The following is a 16430-nucleotide window of genomic DNA, read 5'->3' as shown; positions in this document are numbered from 1 at the left end:
AGGAAAGCACACAAACAAAGTGAAAGGAAAGACAGACCAGTCTCATCATGAACTAACCACCTGTGGGTTCCAGTGGTAAATACACAGGGACAAAGACTAAACCCCAAGACAGACTAACAGAACCAACACACACAAATACACACACACACGCATGCACACACAAACACACAGATCCACATGCTTTATCTTTCATAGTCCATTAGAACCTCACCCTCAACAAGCCTCCTAAAAGCAGCCTCCTCCTGCCCCAACTCCTCTACCCCCATTCATCACAGAGGATTTGCTTAGCAGATACCCTGACTTAGGATGACAAGCTGGTCTTCACACAACTTTTTCCAGCCATCCATTACAGCAGAGACAGAAGGGAGGGGGGCACAGAGAAAAGAAGGGAGGGGGGCACAGAGAAAAGAAGGGAGGGAAGACAGGAAAGAGACAGTTTCGGGGGAGAGAGAAGGGGGGAGTATGGGAAAGCAGTGATTGAGAGAGACGAGGGGAGAGACAGAAAGACTAATCCAGTCTTGGTCTTTTCATTCCTGTCCTCCCTGTCTCCCCCTCTGCATGACAGAGCAGTCTGATGAAGACCAGAGACACTCTGAGGAGGCTCTGATATAACACAGAGGAACATTAGCCTGGAGTTAACCCCAGTCATGAACAAATGGCATTTTCCACCGCAAGTAGAACAGCCCTGTACGTGTGGCCCTATGGTAGTAAATCTGTAAACATGCTTTTGAGTGATTAGATAAGATGGATGTTAATATGAACTTTAAAAAAGTTATGATGAGTGGGTCTATATACTGTGTGTTGGAGTAGGTGGATCTATAGACTGTGTGTTAGGCTGGCTGGGTCTACACACAGTGTTGGGCTGGGTGGGTATATAGACTGTGTGTTGGGCAGAGTTGGGGAGTAACAGATTACAAAAAAACTGTAATCCGTTACCAACCAAAATATTGTAATCTGATTACAGATACTTTTGAAAAAATTTATGATTACTTTTGGATTACTTCAATTGAAAAATAATTGTTGCGCGAAATAATTCAGACACGTTGTTTGTTTGAGTTCATTACTTAATGTTCTAAAAACATCGTTATTTGAACCAAAATATGAATTGCGCTCCTCAGTTGTGCGTGTGATCATCATGCGCGTAAAGGTGGACGCGCACAACCAGTTTAGTGACGGAGGAAGCTCTAGTTTACATTTCTCCGGTTTTGGTTGGTTGGATGGCTGGTAAAAACAGAGTATACCTTCGATAATATTAGCAGAGTCATATAAAACGTTATATAATTATCTACTCAATGCATAATTCTCAGAACAATGATACCTGGTATCATGATATATTTATAAAGTTTCAAGGTTTATTTGTCAAATGCACCGAACTACACAGCCAGGGCGAGTTGCACCGAATAACCTTGAGTAATAAAAAAGTTATGTTACTGATTACAAACGTGGACAGGTAACATGTAACTGTAATGGATTACATTTAAAAAGTAACCTACCCAACCCTGGGGTTGGGCTAGGTGGGTCTATGGACTGTGTTGAACTGGGTGGGTCTATAGACTGTGTTGGGTTGGGTGGGTCTATAAACTGTGTTGGGCTGGGTGGGTCTACATAAACACAACTAGATTATTTTGCTGAATCAACCTTCAAACAAAGGTCAATGACAGTCAATATGTGCTTGTGTTGTATGGACTGATATGGGCTTCAATAGTCGTGTGTTTTCAGTTGTTTCCTAAAATGGTGAGTGGTGAATGAGATCTGTGAGTTTACTGAGATGGTGAGAGGTGAATGAGATCTGTGAGTTTACTGAGATGGTGAGAGGTGAATGAGATCTGTGAGTTTACTGAGATGGTGAGAGGTGAATGAGATCTGTGAGTTTACTGAGATGGTGAGAGGTGAATGAGATCTGTGAGTTTACTGAGATGGTGAGAGGTGAATGAGATCTGTGAGTTTACTGAGATGGTGAGAGGTGAATGGGATCTGTGAGTTACCTGACATGGTGAGAGGTGAATGGGATCTGTGAGTTACCTGACATGGTGAGAGGTGAATGGGATCTGTGAGTTACCTGACATGGTGAGAGGTGAATGATATCTGTGAATTAACTGTGATGGTGAGAGGTGAATGATATCTGTGAATTAACTGTGATGGTGAGAGGTGAATGATATCTGTGAGTCTACTGAGATGGTGAGAGGTGAATGATATCTGTGAGTCTACTGAGATGGTGAGAGGTGAATGATATCTGTGAGTCTACTGAGATGGTGAGAGGTGAATGATATCTGTGAATTAACTGAGATGGTGAGAGGTGAATGATATCTGTGAGTCTACTGAGATGGTGAGAGGTGAATGATATCTGTGAGTCTACTGAGATGGTGAGAGGTGAATGATATCTGTGAGTCTACTGAGATGGTGAGAGGTGAATGGGATCTGTGAGTCTACTGAGATGGTGAGCCTCACTGTGGTTGTGATGCAGCAGGGTTCGCGGGGCCCCATCTCCCGCCTGACCCTCCCAGGATAAATTCACTCTGACAGGCCTGCTAATTGGATGAAACCCAGCTAGAGCCTCCTCCCTGAGCTTTCACATTCCATCTGCTTTCTGGCATGGAGAAGACACAGGGGGGGGGGGTCTGAGCTGTTGAATATTTATCATCCCTGCTCACACTCGCGCTCTCTCTCTCTCTTTCTACGCACCGTTTTACGTCCTTTTACACCCCCCCCCCCCATCCAAACATCACAATGGCCCCCCTTTAGATAAACACATGCGGTGTCAAGTGTGAGGAGTGCTGGGTTCAACTGCTCCGCTCAGGCCCGCCGGCCCACAATGCCGCGCTGCATAGCTGCCATGCGGGAGGCCGGTTGCCCCTGGCGACGTTAACAGGCAGAACGCACGTTGATAGAGTAGAGAGTCATTGTAAAGCAGTGAGCCGGCCAGCAGACAAAGACCCCGCAGAGCCCCACAGAAAGGGGAGACGCTACTCTGAAGGGCCCCGGGAAGAGCTGATGATGGGGCCCGCTCAATGGAGGAGTGGAGCTGTGTGTGTGTGTGTGTGTGTGTGTGTGGTGGTTCGGGGGGGGGGGGGGGGGGGGGGCTCAATGACCAAGAGATTTGAGAGTAGTGGAGAGGTGAAATGGGTGGTTTGATGCCTTGGATGGGTGAAGGCAGTGAGGAGCAGGGCCTTAGGGTCGGAGGGCAGGACTGAGGAAGCAGAACAGGGTTCAAATCAACAGAGAAGATGTCAACTGGCAGGCGAGCAGGAGGAGAGGGGGTCTTGTCCTGAGAGGGTGTCTGTGTGTGTGTGTGTGTGTGTGTGTGTGTGTGTGTGTGTGTGTGTGTGTGTGAGAGAAAGAGAGGAGAGCATCATTTGAATGTGTACAACATATTCCCGTCTCTCAGTCAATGTGGCTGTTGGCCCTTCGGTCAAGCTAGGGCCAAGCGGAAGAGATGGTTAGAAAGCAACGGCCACGGCTTTGACAGGGCTTGGAATCCCGGACTGTTGCTTTAAAGGCATTTACTGTAGCCAAATGACCTATTACCCCTACAGGGCCCGGACGCACCTGGATCCCCATACGTCTGTCGGGCCGATACCTAGTGAATACAGTCGTGGTCCTCTCTGACCTCATATGTCAACAGGACGTTCTTATGTTGTTGCCCAAACATTGCGGAGAGTTCTGGGTCACGTTCAGATGTAATGAAATGCAACGTGTAGACAACACACAGGTCTATTTCACGTAGTTCGGGGAGTCTGGGAAATCAAGCTTCACTTTAAAATGCATTTCTCTGAGAGACGTGTCCATTCTGTCCTTGGTAAGACCGGACCTGGATGGCTGCAGGCACTTCAGGTTTTTGCGGTTAATTAACCTGGGAAGATCAGGGCCGTTAAATGCAGGTAATCATTCAGTCAGGTGGAGGGTGTAGTTGAAAAAGCATTCTACCCCATCCAGAGATGCTCTATCCCGCCAAACAGAGGGCTGCCAGAAATTAATAAATGCTCAATCAGAAACATCTGTCAGTTGAGACAGAGTTTAAGTTGGAAAAAATTGGATACAGTCGTTTTTTTGTTATGCTAGCTCGACATGACCACAACTCCCGTCCGACTACCCAACATTGTTACTGCTTGAAGAGCAGACATGGGCTCCTCACACTGCCGGCTAGCTGAGGAGCTTCTCCTCACACTGCCGGCTAGCTGAGGAGCTTCTCCTCATGCTGCTGGCTGTATCCACAGATTGTTGCGCCCATTCGGAGACCAAGGTTCAATTCCCGTCTCCACCGATCAGCCCATGTCTACTCTTCATCTGTCTCCATAGTGATTTCCACCAATAAAAACAAAGCACAGGGAGCGAATGTCCACTCTATTCTTCAAACCTCTTCCGTGGACTCATATGCTGCCACCAAGGTGGGACATGTCCAAACACTACCACCCTGTTGGCAGGCCTGTTGAGGGGGTGAGGTTGGCAGGTGATACCCCTCTCAGAGCCTGGAGCCCACAGTCACCCTCATTTCCCAGGCATCCACCACTCACATGCCTAGAAAGAACACATCAAAAGCAGCATCTCAGGATGTTAGAGGCCCCCATCATCTAATGATTTTGGAGCCCACCCCCCCCCCCCCCTTCACCAAGTATTAATGAGCTACACCCCTCCGCCAATAATTCCATCGTCGCTAACAAGCACCAGGCCGTCTCGGGGATTAACGAGGGAGATGAAGCCAAGCCCGTAGGGGGCTCTAATCAACCAGGCACGGTTGCATTTGCATAATTTATATAACGAGACAGAATTAACCAGTGAACGCTAATTACTTTCATAATGCCGTGGCTAACTAACACAAATGGTCCTGCCCACATTCCTTCCTGGCGCTGGACGGACGCTGGACGGATCTTCAGAATTCCCTGAGGCTAACTAGTGATGTTTGTGAGGACTGACCACCACAAACAGGCCCTGTCAAATGTCTGGAAAACAGGAAGCAAGAACAAAAATGAAATCTCCAATAGATTGATATTCTGTGAGATTGTGAACAGAACGTAAAAGTGGCTAAAATTTCCGTCTGCCCTAATTGTCCCTTCTCTGAGGACATGTGTCGGTTCTTGCCAAAATTAAACATTGTGTAAATGATTATGTAAAATAAGGCATCTTTTCTCTCTCATTTACTCTATATGATAGATAGAGATCCTTGCCTTGTAATAACATTGTAATTTACTTAACAGTAGTACTAACATTGGCATGTACCAATGTTAATACCATGTACGGTTGGGGGATTCAAATTAGGCACATGCACGCAAAGCAAATTCATGTCAGTGTCCAGATGTCTTTTCACACATACAGAATACTACATGAGGTATATGAAGCCATAATCTGATTTCTCCTCCTCCTAATCACCCTCAACTCCCAACGGAAGGAGGCTGGTGCAGAGAAACTGCTCCGTCTTAAAATTAACCACCGGTCACGGGTCTGACGATAAGCAAACTTAATATCTTCATACTTCTTTTTTCCAACCACAGGAATTGTTGACTTGAGCCACGTCATTTAAGTACATGACACACTCTACTTTAGATATTTCTATTCAAACAGCCGCCATGAGAAGACAACCCGCCATGAGAAGACAGCCCGCCATGAGAAGACAGCCCGCCATGAGAAGACAACCCGCCCTGAGAAGACAACCAGCCCTGAGAAGACAACCAGCCCTGAGAAGACAACCAGCCCTGAGAAGACAACCAGCCCTGAGAAGACAACCAGCCATGAGAAGACAACCCGCCATGAGAAGACAACCCGCCATGAGAAGACAACCCGCCATGAGAAGACATACACGCCATGAGAAGACATACACGCCATGAGAAGACATACACGCCATGAGAAGACATACACGCCATGAGAAGACATACACGCCATGAGAAGACATACACGCCATGAGAAGACAACCCGCCATGAGAAGACAACCCGCCATGAGAAGACAACCCGCCATGAGAAGACAACCCGCCATGAGAAGACATACACGCCATGAGAAGACATACACGCCATGAGAAGACATACACGCCATGAGAAGACATACACGCCATGAGAAGACATACACGCCATGAGAAGACATACACGCCATGAGAAGACATACACGCCATGAGAAGACAGCCCGCCATGAGAAGACAACAAGCTATGAGAAGACAGCCAGCCATGAGAAGACAGCCCGCCATGTCCTACCCAGTATCCCCATACAGCCTGATCCCTGTGAGCTGTTCCAGGGCTGCAGTAGAGGGAGGGTGGGAGAGCGGAAGGGGCCCCAAGCTCCTCTGGCTGCTCCATACATCAGAGTGAATGGAACCAATTATAAATCAAGAGCAATTTCTCCTATTATTCAGCCGGGAGGGGAGAGCTCTGCCTGGCTCAAACCTCCCCCCAGCTCCCTCTGGGGTGGGGGGATACAAAGAAGATAGATGGATATATAAGGAACATAAACAGGGAAAGAGAGAGGACAGAGAAAATGGAGGGACAGAGATATGGAATACAGCCCCACTAGAATGTTTATGACATAGTAATAAAGCTCAGAGAGCGTGTGTGCGTGTATGCGTGTGTGTGTATGCATGTGTGTGTTGCCTTGGGCTCTAACCGCCACAAGAACAGCTGGAGGGGGCTCATTTCAAAGGGAGCTTTAAGTGTCAGAAGCTGGATTACCGTTGTGGGTGTGTGACAGACAGACAGAGAGACAGACAGATAGACAGGCAGAAAGTCAGACAGAGAGACAGATAGAGAGACCGGCAGAGAGATAGACAGGCAGACAAACAGGCAGAGAGACAGACAGAAGACTGGGGAGTCTTCTCCTCGTGGCCTAAGGAGTTCTGTGTTCTGTCACTCAAACTAAAAACATGTCATTCAGGACTAAAGAAGAGACATGTTTAGACAGACAAACACCCAGAAACCAGGCCAACACCAACAGCTGCTGAAGCTGTGGTAATCTGACTGTCCAGATCACTGTCACGCCAGGACAAAATAGTACCCCTAGAAGATTCAGCCCTGAGATCAGTTGATGTGGAAATAAAACAGACTGCTGGTATTATCCAAGAACATCACCAGGAAATCAGTCCATTCAAAGGTGAAGGAAGACAAATGTTCCCGTTTGACGCCTTCAGCTTTAGGTGGTATTATCAACTTCAAGACGACCTTCCTTCCTGACCTCAACGAGAACATCATGAATTAGATGAGGCGACAATAACACACGACTACAGAGAGAAAGCCAACCACGGCACCAAACAGAGGCCAATAATAACCAATGAAAAACAACACTGAGCGATACCGAAGGGCAACACATCGGTTGGTCCCTCTCCAGAGCAGACATTCCAGCGCCGGTCTTAAACAACAGAAACATTCCCAGAAGAGTCCCGGAGAGAGAGAGGGATCATTCACTCATAACTCAGTCATAACACATTGGCACAAGACGACATGGAAGGGTGGCTGGATAACAAATCTCTGGAAAGGAAAAAATGTTGATGGCTCCATGGGGTTCTGTTCTCACAAACTGTTGTACTGAGTGTGTGTGTCTGTGTGTGAGGGACGAGTGGGGTGAGAAGGAAACCTAAAACAGAGAGAGTGAGAAGGGTAGTGGATGGGTACAGTCTGCCCCCCCTGTGTTGAGTAGCTGTGCAGTCTGTCCCCTCTGTGTTGAATAGTCTGTGCCATCCTCCACCTGTGTTGAGTGGCTGTGCCGACTGCCCCCCCTGTGTTGAGTAGCTGTGCAGTCTGTCTCCTCTGTGTTGAGTGGCTGTGCCGACTGCCTCCCCTGTGTTGAGAGGCTGTGCCATCCTCCCCTCTGTATTGAGTGGCTGTGCCGTCCTCCCCCTGTGTTGAGTGGCTGTGCCGACTGCCTCCCCTGTGTTGAGAGGCTGTGCCATCCTCCCATCTGTATTGAGTGGCTGTGCCGTCCTCCCCCTGCGTTGAGTGGCCTGTAAGAGGGTGGCCTGCATCGCTCCTTGGCTCGTTTAACGCTCCCTAATCTTTGTACAAATATCTACTCTGCACACACAGGGCTGTTTGTCTGCATACACACTCTGCTTACGAACCAGTGTCTGGAGTTTATCATTGATCTAACAACACCATGCCAGCCAGCCTCACACACACACACACAGAGCAGAGACAGGGGCTACACACCGAGAGCGAGAGGTCCAAACAGGCCTTTATTCAAACACAACAGGGAGTACTTGGTTTGCACTCGGTCGGCTGAGTAGCCTTGGCAAGGAAATGCTACTGGCACCCCGACTCACATCTTCACCTCCCAAACTACACTGACCTTCGGAGGAGTCACTCCTCCGTGACTAGCAGCCCCCGGTCATATCTCATCCATTTCTCTTTTACTCATCCACCACAACTATTACTCCACCTCCCTCCACCCCCCCCCCCCACCTCCCTCCACCCCTCTCCCCCTCCTCCATCAGCCCTCCCCGGCGTCCACTCATCCTGTGTAGGAGAGGCTGTGGAAGGCTAGTGAGGTATGTGGGGCTGGGTGTGGAGGAGGGAGGCTGGCTCAGAGCCCCTAGGGAGAACACTGGACCCCGGCCACCTGCTGCTCCAGGTGTCTCTCTCTGTGACTGGACACCTAAAACCTCCAGGACAGGAGCAACTCAACCCTCTGACCCCTATGGCTTTAGTCGAAAACGACAGAGGTATCAGATCTGAGATCAAAGATACGGCAACCAGCCATCATATTAGAGCAATATTATATTATATTAATAATATTATACATAATACTCTGTGTTATGACAGTTACACACCCCACACAGATTCTGTATTTCAGCCCCCCCCCCTCCAAACACCCACACACCCTCCATACTGCACACTGGCAAACACACAACCCGGCCTGATCTGTGATTTGACTTCAGGGAACATGCAGGTGATCTTAAGAGGGGCTTGTTCAAGACAAGAGTGACAAGCTGCACATTCCTGTATAAAGAGATAATCCTGATTGGAGAACAGTCATGCCGACACATACACACACACACACAGCAAGGCCCGCAGATAGCTGCCTGCAGGCTGTTTTGACTGCAGAACCGTACCCGCTGTGGCACAGATCAAAGCATACCCTCAGGTTTTTTCTGCTTTTGTCAATTAACATAAATGTTACACCCTCTAAGAAAACAGTAAGCTTTTCCATAGTCTTAGCCAGAAGTTGGACAACGCTTGAAAAGTCCCACAGCAAGAATAAGATCTAAAGACCTCTCCACCCAGAATCATAGCCAGAACCAGAACTATCCATGGACTCAGTGCCAATAAATCCGTGGCATCAGAACAAAAACAAAACACAGCAACCAAAACCTAGGCAAAGTAAGCATTACCCATGAACTCAAAGCCGGAACAACTCCAGTACAAGAGCAATCCTGCCCAAAGTTAGAGCCAGAACCAGAACTTTTCAAAAAATAGGCAAGCAAGAAGAGATCTATCGTTAAATCACTGTCAAAACAAGGGCTATTCAAAAGAGCCAAACAATCCATGGAAAAAAAGACATACTTGCTGAGTGAACCAAACATGCACCTATTAGGCTATAAAAATAACGACCAGTCATTTGCTTTTTCAAAACTTACAACCCGTTTTATCGCTCTTACCCAATTAAAACGTTGCATTATTGAAGAAATCTATTAACAAATGTTCTGCCCGTCTACACCTGTTTATGTCACAAATAAAACTGATGGCCCGGTGTTGTCTGTACAAAGAAGACCTATGATTCAACACTTGAATTCTGTTCTTACCAGTTAAGGAATTGTTGTTACCCGGTAACGAATAGTTAATCTTGGCCTGGCATGGAAATGTAACAGTTGAATCTGTGCGTTCATCAGCGCATAGCTAGTGGCTGCGCCACCAAATAAGGTCAGAAGACGGGGAAATCGCTAGAAAGCCTTGCAGATAATCAGACTGGAATCAATTAGAACTTTGCTTTGATCCACCCGACCGCCGATGATCGACAACAAACTACCACAGCAGAGCTACCAAATAAGAGGTTCCTTACACTCGGCCAGGGGCACTGGAACCAACTCAAGTCAAACATGGCCTATTCAAAAAACAATACTCTTATTTAGTTGAATTGATGAGTTCTTTATTCTATTTTAATCCTACTGACATTATGGACTGGGATAAAACAATTTCTTATCTCTAGCGTGTTTGTTAACTTTTGGTGGGTTTTCTATGCCAGTCAGTTGGGCTAAATGCAATTCAAATAACAAAACGACACCTGGAGGTTTGAAACCCGAACCTCTTCGGCTGTTCTCTAAAACCTCTCCATTTCCCCCGCCGACCCCCAGTGAGACTGACACCCAGGCTAGGACTCGCCAAGAGCTCATTAGCGCCATTGGATTAGAAAAAAAACTATTTCTCATTAAATCATTCCTCAGCGAATGGGTGATATGAGACGCATTGAGAGACGTTCTTGACAGCTCAAAGCTAAAAGACATTCAGGCATTCCACCGCATTGATGTTTCAGAAGAGTTGCCCAGCTGTCAATTTTTTTGTAATTAGGTTATTCTTGCGCACTCGAAGTTTGATTCAGATGACAGGAATTGGTTCTTTTTAAAAGTACACAATTAGTGGTGCTAACACTTTGTGTCATAAGATAAAAATGTTTAAAGGCCATTTTATGGTAAAGCAGGCTAATAAATAACATGTAGTTTAGGCAATGAAACATTGATATGAGGAGGGAATTTGGCAGCGCCTGCCGTGTCTGTTTTCTGTTACCCTCCTCTATGGGAACGGCTGCGGGCTGAGGCCTGCAAAATTCTACACACTTTTTGTTCAAAAACTAGACTTTTTAACCACAAATCATACATTGTTATATCATGAGAATAAGAAAAAACGAATTTAAACACAAATATCAAAAACTCGATGAAGTAAATTAGCAAAAAAAGGATGCAATTCTGAAATCTGAAAGCAGAAATGGTCGCTCAGCCTAAAGCTACTACCCCCATCATTCAATGCGTCCCAAAACTATATTCAAATTACTTTCAAAGATAACTTTTTCAAATGCGTGTTTTCACAGCCGTTTCCTTCCATGTTGGCAATATTAGTCACGGACTTCATTTCTTTTGACTTTGCCTGAAATGTAGTAGGATAAAATAAAGACGTGGAAACAAAACAATTGGTGCACACACAGTCTTCGAGGTATCCGCATCCCGCAAAAGCCCCGAAAAACACTAAACTTACACGGTTTATGTTTGCATATACGTGGGTAAAACATGATACCTCGAGAATATATTTATAACAGAGAAAGTCACCTTTTAACTTGTAAAGCATGTGTTATTACTTCACGTAGTAAAGCAAAACATGGATCATTAGTAGAGAGTAAAACTTACCAAACGTGCTGTATTTGGTGGTCACTCCTCGAGACCACTCGATCTCTTTCTCTGCTTTTTAATTCTGTAAAATCCGGGGGGGGAAACCTTCACTTTTTCTTTTCCCTCTAAAGCGCTTCTGCTTTAGTAATTTACTGCGATGCCACCGACATTTTCTTCGGCTCCCCAAGTTCTCTCATTGAAAGGCCGTTTTTGGATGACTGAGCTCTCAAACAATTCGCTCTTTTGCGACGCCTTTTCGGGTCCTCCCACTTCCCTAGAAGGGGAGGGATCAGAACAATAGGGACTCGTTCCCAAACCTCAGTTTGGTGAAGCCTTCCAGTTCCCCCAAGGACCAGACTGTAATTTCACTGAGCTGTGGATCTCACCGCCATGCTTAACGATGGCATGTGTTGTTATAACGCATGTATGTACCTGTGCTGAAGGAGTTTGAAAAACTCTCTCTCTAAATGTTATCCAGTGAGGGAGAAGAAAAATGCCCCCCTCCCCCTACTCCAGTAGACTGGTGTCCCCCTTGATTTGGTATGCTTTAGTCCCCACAGAGTTTGTATTGACCCCCATCTATTGAATCCTGCAGGCTTCTCTGGCCCAGCTGTGGTGTTGTGTACAAGGAACAACTCAGTCAGAGGCACTGCACACCCTCTCTCTTGCACTCTGTCTCTCTTTCAGTATCTCTCTTTCACTTTATCTTTCGCTCTCCCTCATACCACAGTGATCACAGCAAAGAACCCAGGCGCACTCGCCTCTGGAATTCTCCGCTTCACTTCAATCAGTGCACTTTGAAATGCCAGTCCCAAATGGAGCCCCTCCTGTCCAGTTCATTAATAACTGACTGTTCAGACCAGGATCGGGGCTTTGAGAGGGGCCGGTACTGTTCTGACCAGGATCTGGGCTTTGAGAGGGGCCGGTACTGTTCTGACCAGGATCTGGGCTTTGAGAGGGGCCGGTACTGTTCTGACCAGGATCAGGGCTTTGAGAGGGGCCGGTACTGTTCTGACCAGGATCCGGGCTTTGAGAGGGGCCAGTACTTTTCTGACCAGGATCAGGGCTTTGAGAGGGGCTGGTCGGGGGTGTGGGGGTGTCGAGGGGGGCGTAGGGCGTTGGTGGGAATCTGGCAACCTTGTCCCCTAGCAGAATGGAGGAACTCCCACCGTCTACCTGGGGAGTTATGGCAACCCAGCGGGGGGTGGGGGGGGTGACTGGCACACAAAGCTGTGTCCGTTTGTGACACCTGTTGCTCTTGTTCAGGTGAAAGTGTGTGAAGTGTGTGTGGTATGCGTTTCGGGAGGTACTGGGTTATGTGTGTGTGTTAAAGCTGGTCTGCGGTTGGTCTGACCTGTCCTTTATGCACGCCACCTCCAGCTAGTTAATATCCATCAGGTAGGCATGTATTCTGAAGACACTATAGACATGTTAATGAAGGAAGCAGGCATATTCTTTTAGAACATTTCTATACAGTGACCTTAATTGGATTAACACACACAGTCACGCATGGTTTGTAGAAGCATCATAGGTATTTTTCCCATGTTGCCGTTTGGATTCCGTTATCTTTCTGTTGTTCTGATGGGACTGATTCTATGTGGTTGTCACACTCTGCAGTGGCCACCAGGAGCAGACAGATAAAGAGAGAGGGTCCCAAACAAAATCTCAACCGTACCCCCCCCCCCCCCCCCCCACATTCTGAGCTGTCCTCTCTATTCTGCGAAGGCTGAATTAGGCCTGGACAAAAGGCTTTGGAGCCTGGCCATGAAAGGCCCATTAACCATACTGCAGCCCCCAGAGGCCCTGCCCGCAGGAGACCACCTCCCAGAATGCCCTTCTCTCAGCAGGCTGCTGTCCCAGCATGCAATGCTCCCCTTCAACTGGTTTGTCCTCCACAAGCCCCCCCCCCCCACCCATCCCCTCCTAACTACGTACCCTCATTACTGAGCCAGACGCAGATTGTCATGCAGATTGTTATGAAGGCTCTCATTCCACTGATGGAGAGGGAGTGGTAAGCTGAGGGGAAGGACAGAGGGAAACTGGCCTGTTTGTGTAGCGGCTGAATGTTGGTAATGTTAACGCTGTGTTCCTGGATGGGAAGATGTTGGTCACGGCTGAAGAACACGTTTAAGATCCAGACCCTTCGGTCTGGGACTGCGCCCTCCCCCAGTTGTGTCACTTCCTTGCTGTGGTAAAAACCTAGAATGAATCCGTAACACACACACACACGGTATTGTATGACTGCACACTGTAGTACACGTACACTTAATTGTATCCATAGCGACAGTGTCAAGGACACAGATCAAGCCCATTCCGGGACTAAAAGAATCATGCTCAGTGGACATTCTTTTTTTTAATCCAGGACTAGGATTAGTCAGTGTACAGTGAAACCGCCCGCTAGTGTTAATCTGGGGACCAAATACACAGGCCTGGAATCATGCACAGATAACAAGCTGAAAGTAACGTTGAGCCATTAATAATGTAGGTCTACTCTTTCACTTACACACACACAACCAACCAACCCACACACACACACACACACACACACACTTTTATTTTTAATGGGCACACCAAAGTTGATTCTCCTACTATTATTAATCCTAACCCTAAACCTTACTCTAACCCAAACCTCAAACTCGGCCTAACCCAAAACCTATCATCAACCTCAGTAACCTGACATTTATGCCTAAACTTAACCTAGCCTAATCCCTGACCCTGATTCTAACCATAACTCCAATGGTAGGTTTTGCCCTAAATCTAAAACTTCCGACAAGAACATTTTTCAAAATGGCAACAGTAAAAATGTGCCCATTAGTCAACCATTTATGATTTAACCCTGGTTTTGTCCCCTTACATGGTTAATTCAGTGACACACACACCCCAAGTCAGTCCTCTGCCTTGGGACATTTCATTTCCTGAGCTTTTATTATTCTATCTCTCTCGGAGCCGGATCTCACTGTGCTTGTGTATGTGTGTGTGGGTATGTGTGTGTACACTTAGCGGTGCAATGACGACCAGTATAGTAAAGGATGGACATTTTGACAGGCCTCATAAACAAAGACGATTTAAGGATCAGGGCATTAGGTCTGGGGCTAGGAAAATAGGATTTTGATGTCAAGAAATTCTTGGTCCCCAAAAAGTTGTGTGCAGTGTGTGCATGCATTCATGTGGACCCCGTTGTGTTTCTGTTCTGATCTGGAGACTGTAAATGATTTAATGTGTTTTTTGGAGTTGGTGAGATCATGCTTTACTGCTGAGCATAAAGAAGTATTGAGAAGAGTGGGAGCACAGGCCAAGTCTGGAGGTACAAGGAAACAGAGACCTGCGTTTATGCATAGCACACACACGTGCACACACACACGCACGCGCACACAGGCGCACGCACACACACACACACACACACACACACTCAGGGCAGTGTGTGTACCGAGCTCCAGAGAGCCGGGGGACTATCGTTTTCCCTGTTAATTATGACCGTCTGGCTGGGCAGAGAGCAGGAAGTGTGAGAGAGGGAGGTGGGGGGGTGGGGGGGGTAGATGGATGAACGGAGGAAAAGGAGGGAGGGAGAGGAGGAATGCAAGAGAGGAAAGTAGGGAGGGTGAGAGAGAGATGGATGAGGGGAGGAAAAGAACAGGGAGAGTGAGACAGAGAGGTCCAAACAGAGCCATATGTAGGAGGGGAGAATGATAAAACCAGGTGCTTGATAAAAGGGAAACGTCAAACATTTTTCAAGGCAGATTTGCTCAACAGTTTCAGATCTCTCTCAGCCTTCCTCCCTCCGCTAGTTCCCATCCAAAACCCTCTGATAAACCCACAGGCTCCTCTCAACCCCGGGAGTTCTGCACTCGTATCTCGTACCAGTCGACCCTGACGTCGCCCACGCATTGCAGACGCACCCCGCAGGCCCAGATCCTAGAAGCGACTTATTCCACCTCAACCTAATCCTGTTTAGTAACACAACAAACACAGAACTGAGCTTGGGGCAAGCGTACTCCCCTCGAACTGCAATCCTCCATTTTAGAGTCTGTACCCAGTATCATCCATCAGTATCATCCATCAGAACCCCCCCCAATGGTAGGCTACAACACATGCCAGAATGAAACTGTTGTCTCATTCGGAAATAAATGGGAGACTTGTGAGAAAAACTAATTCAGGTTACGTGAGTGTGGCTCTCATGTTACTTCTCATAGCCACGTAGCTTAACCAAGGCTATGCTAAGCCAATCCAGGCCAATCCAGGCCAATCCTGGCCATTACAGCACTGCACTGGACTGAAACAGTACCCAGGCTGTGCTGAGTGGTTCTGGGATTTGAGCGGCTCCAGGTCCAATTAGGAGGGTCTGCCGCATCTGGACCCAGTTAGAGCAGGAGTTCCAACTCACAGTACAACCCAGGCCCGCTGAAATGTCATGTAGAACAACTAATATTCACCCCAACTTAACATTCACTGCAACTTAACATTCACCAGTTAGAACTAAAGGCATAACTTAACATTCACCACAACTTAACATTCACCGCAACTTAACATTCAGTGCAACTCAACATTCACCACAACTCAACATTCACCACAACCTAACATTCACCAGTTACAACTAAAGTCACAAATTGTTCTTGAATCGGGTAGAATTGTTTTTAAACTTAATATCAAACCCTATTTCTAATGTCACCATGGATCATCAACACGAACTTCCAGCAGGATTGAGAGAGACAAAGATCATGACATGTCTTCCGATGCACGTATCACAAAACCGTTCCATTTTTTTATCACACAACCCCTGGAACAGCCACCTGATAGGCAAAACGTCTGAAAAATCCCAGTCAAATCCAACTATGGACTCACCAGACATATAGAATTGTGAGAATAGCAAAAGGTGTGGCATGAGGACCGAAGTACAGTGATAACATCGTATTGTGGGGTCTCTCGCAATCCTCAGCCCTTCTCCTAATGCACCCCCACCCAGAGTCCTACCTACAGCCCAGCTGAGTTAAAGCTGCTGTCAAAACCTCCATTACACCATGCAGGAAGAGAGTTACAACCACACCAGAGTCACAACTCACAGATTTACACTCATAACCCAAACTACACCCACTAGGAATGGAGTTATGTTCAGTCACAACCTTCTCCCCCTGGAGACGGACATGGTGT

At 47.1% G+C, this 16430-nt stretch overlaps 1 protein-coding gene across 2 annotated transcripts in view; it reads right to left on the bottom strand.

Moving 5' to 3' along the window:
* Positions 1-16430, bottom strand: part of boc (BOC cell adhesion associated, oncogene regulated) — a 51433-nt gene that overhangs the window by 15997 nt on the left and 19006 nt on the right. The window contains exon 1 of one of the 2 annotated variants that reach the window (XM_029116324.2): positions 11304-11568. The exons of the other annotated variant lie outside the window; for it this stretch is intronic. The gene's annotated coding sequence lies outside the window, so the exon portion shown is untranslated. Of the gene's footprint in view, positions 1-11303; positions 11569-16430 lie in introns of those variants that run through there. 2 annotated transcript variants of the gene reach the window in all.

This window comes from Esox lucius, chromosome 21 (genome assembly GCF_011004845.1).
Source record: "Esox lucius isolate fEsoLuc1 chromosome 21, fEsoLuc1.pri, whole genome shotgun sequence".
Lineage (NCBI taxonomy): Eukaryota > Metazoa > Chordata > Actinopteri > Esociformes > Esocidae > Esox > Esox lucius.
Note: the sequence above shows the minus strand (reverse complement) of the source record. Positions and strands in the feature narration are given on the sequence as shown.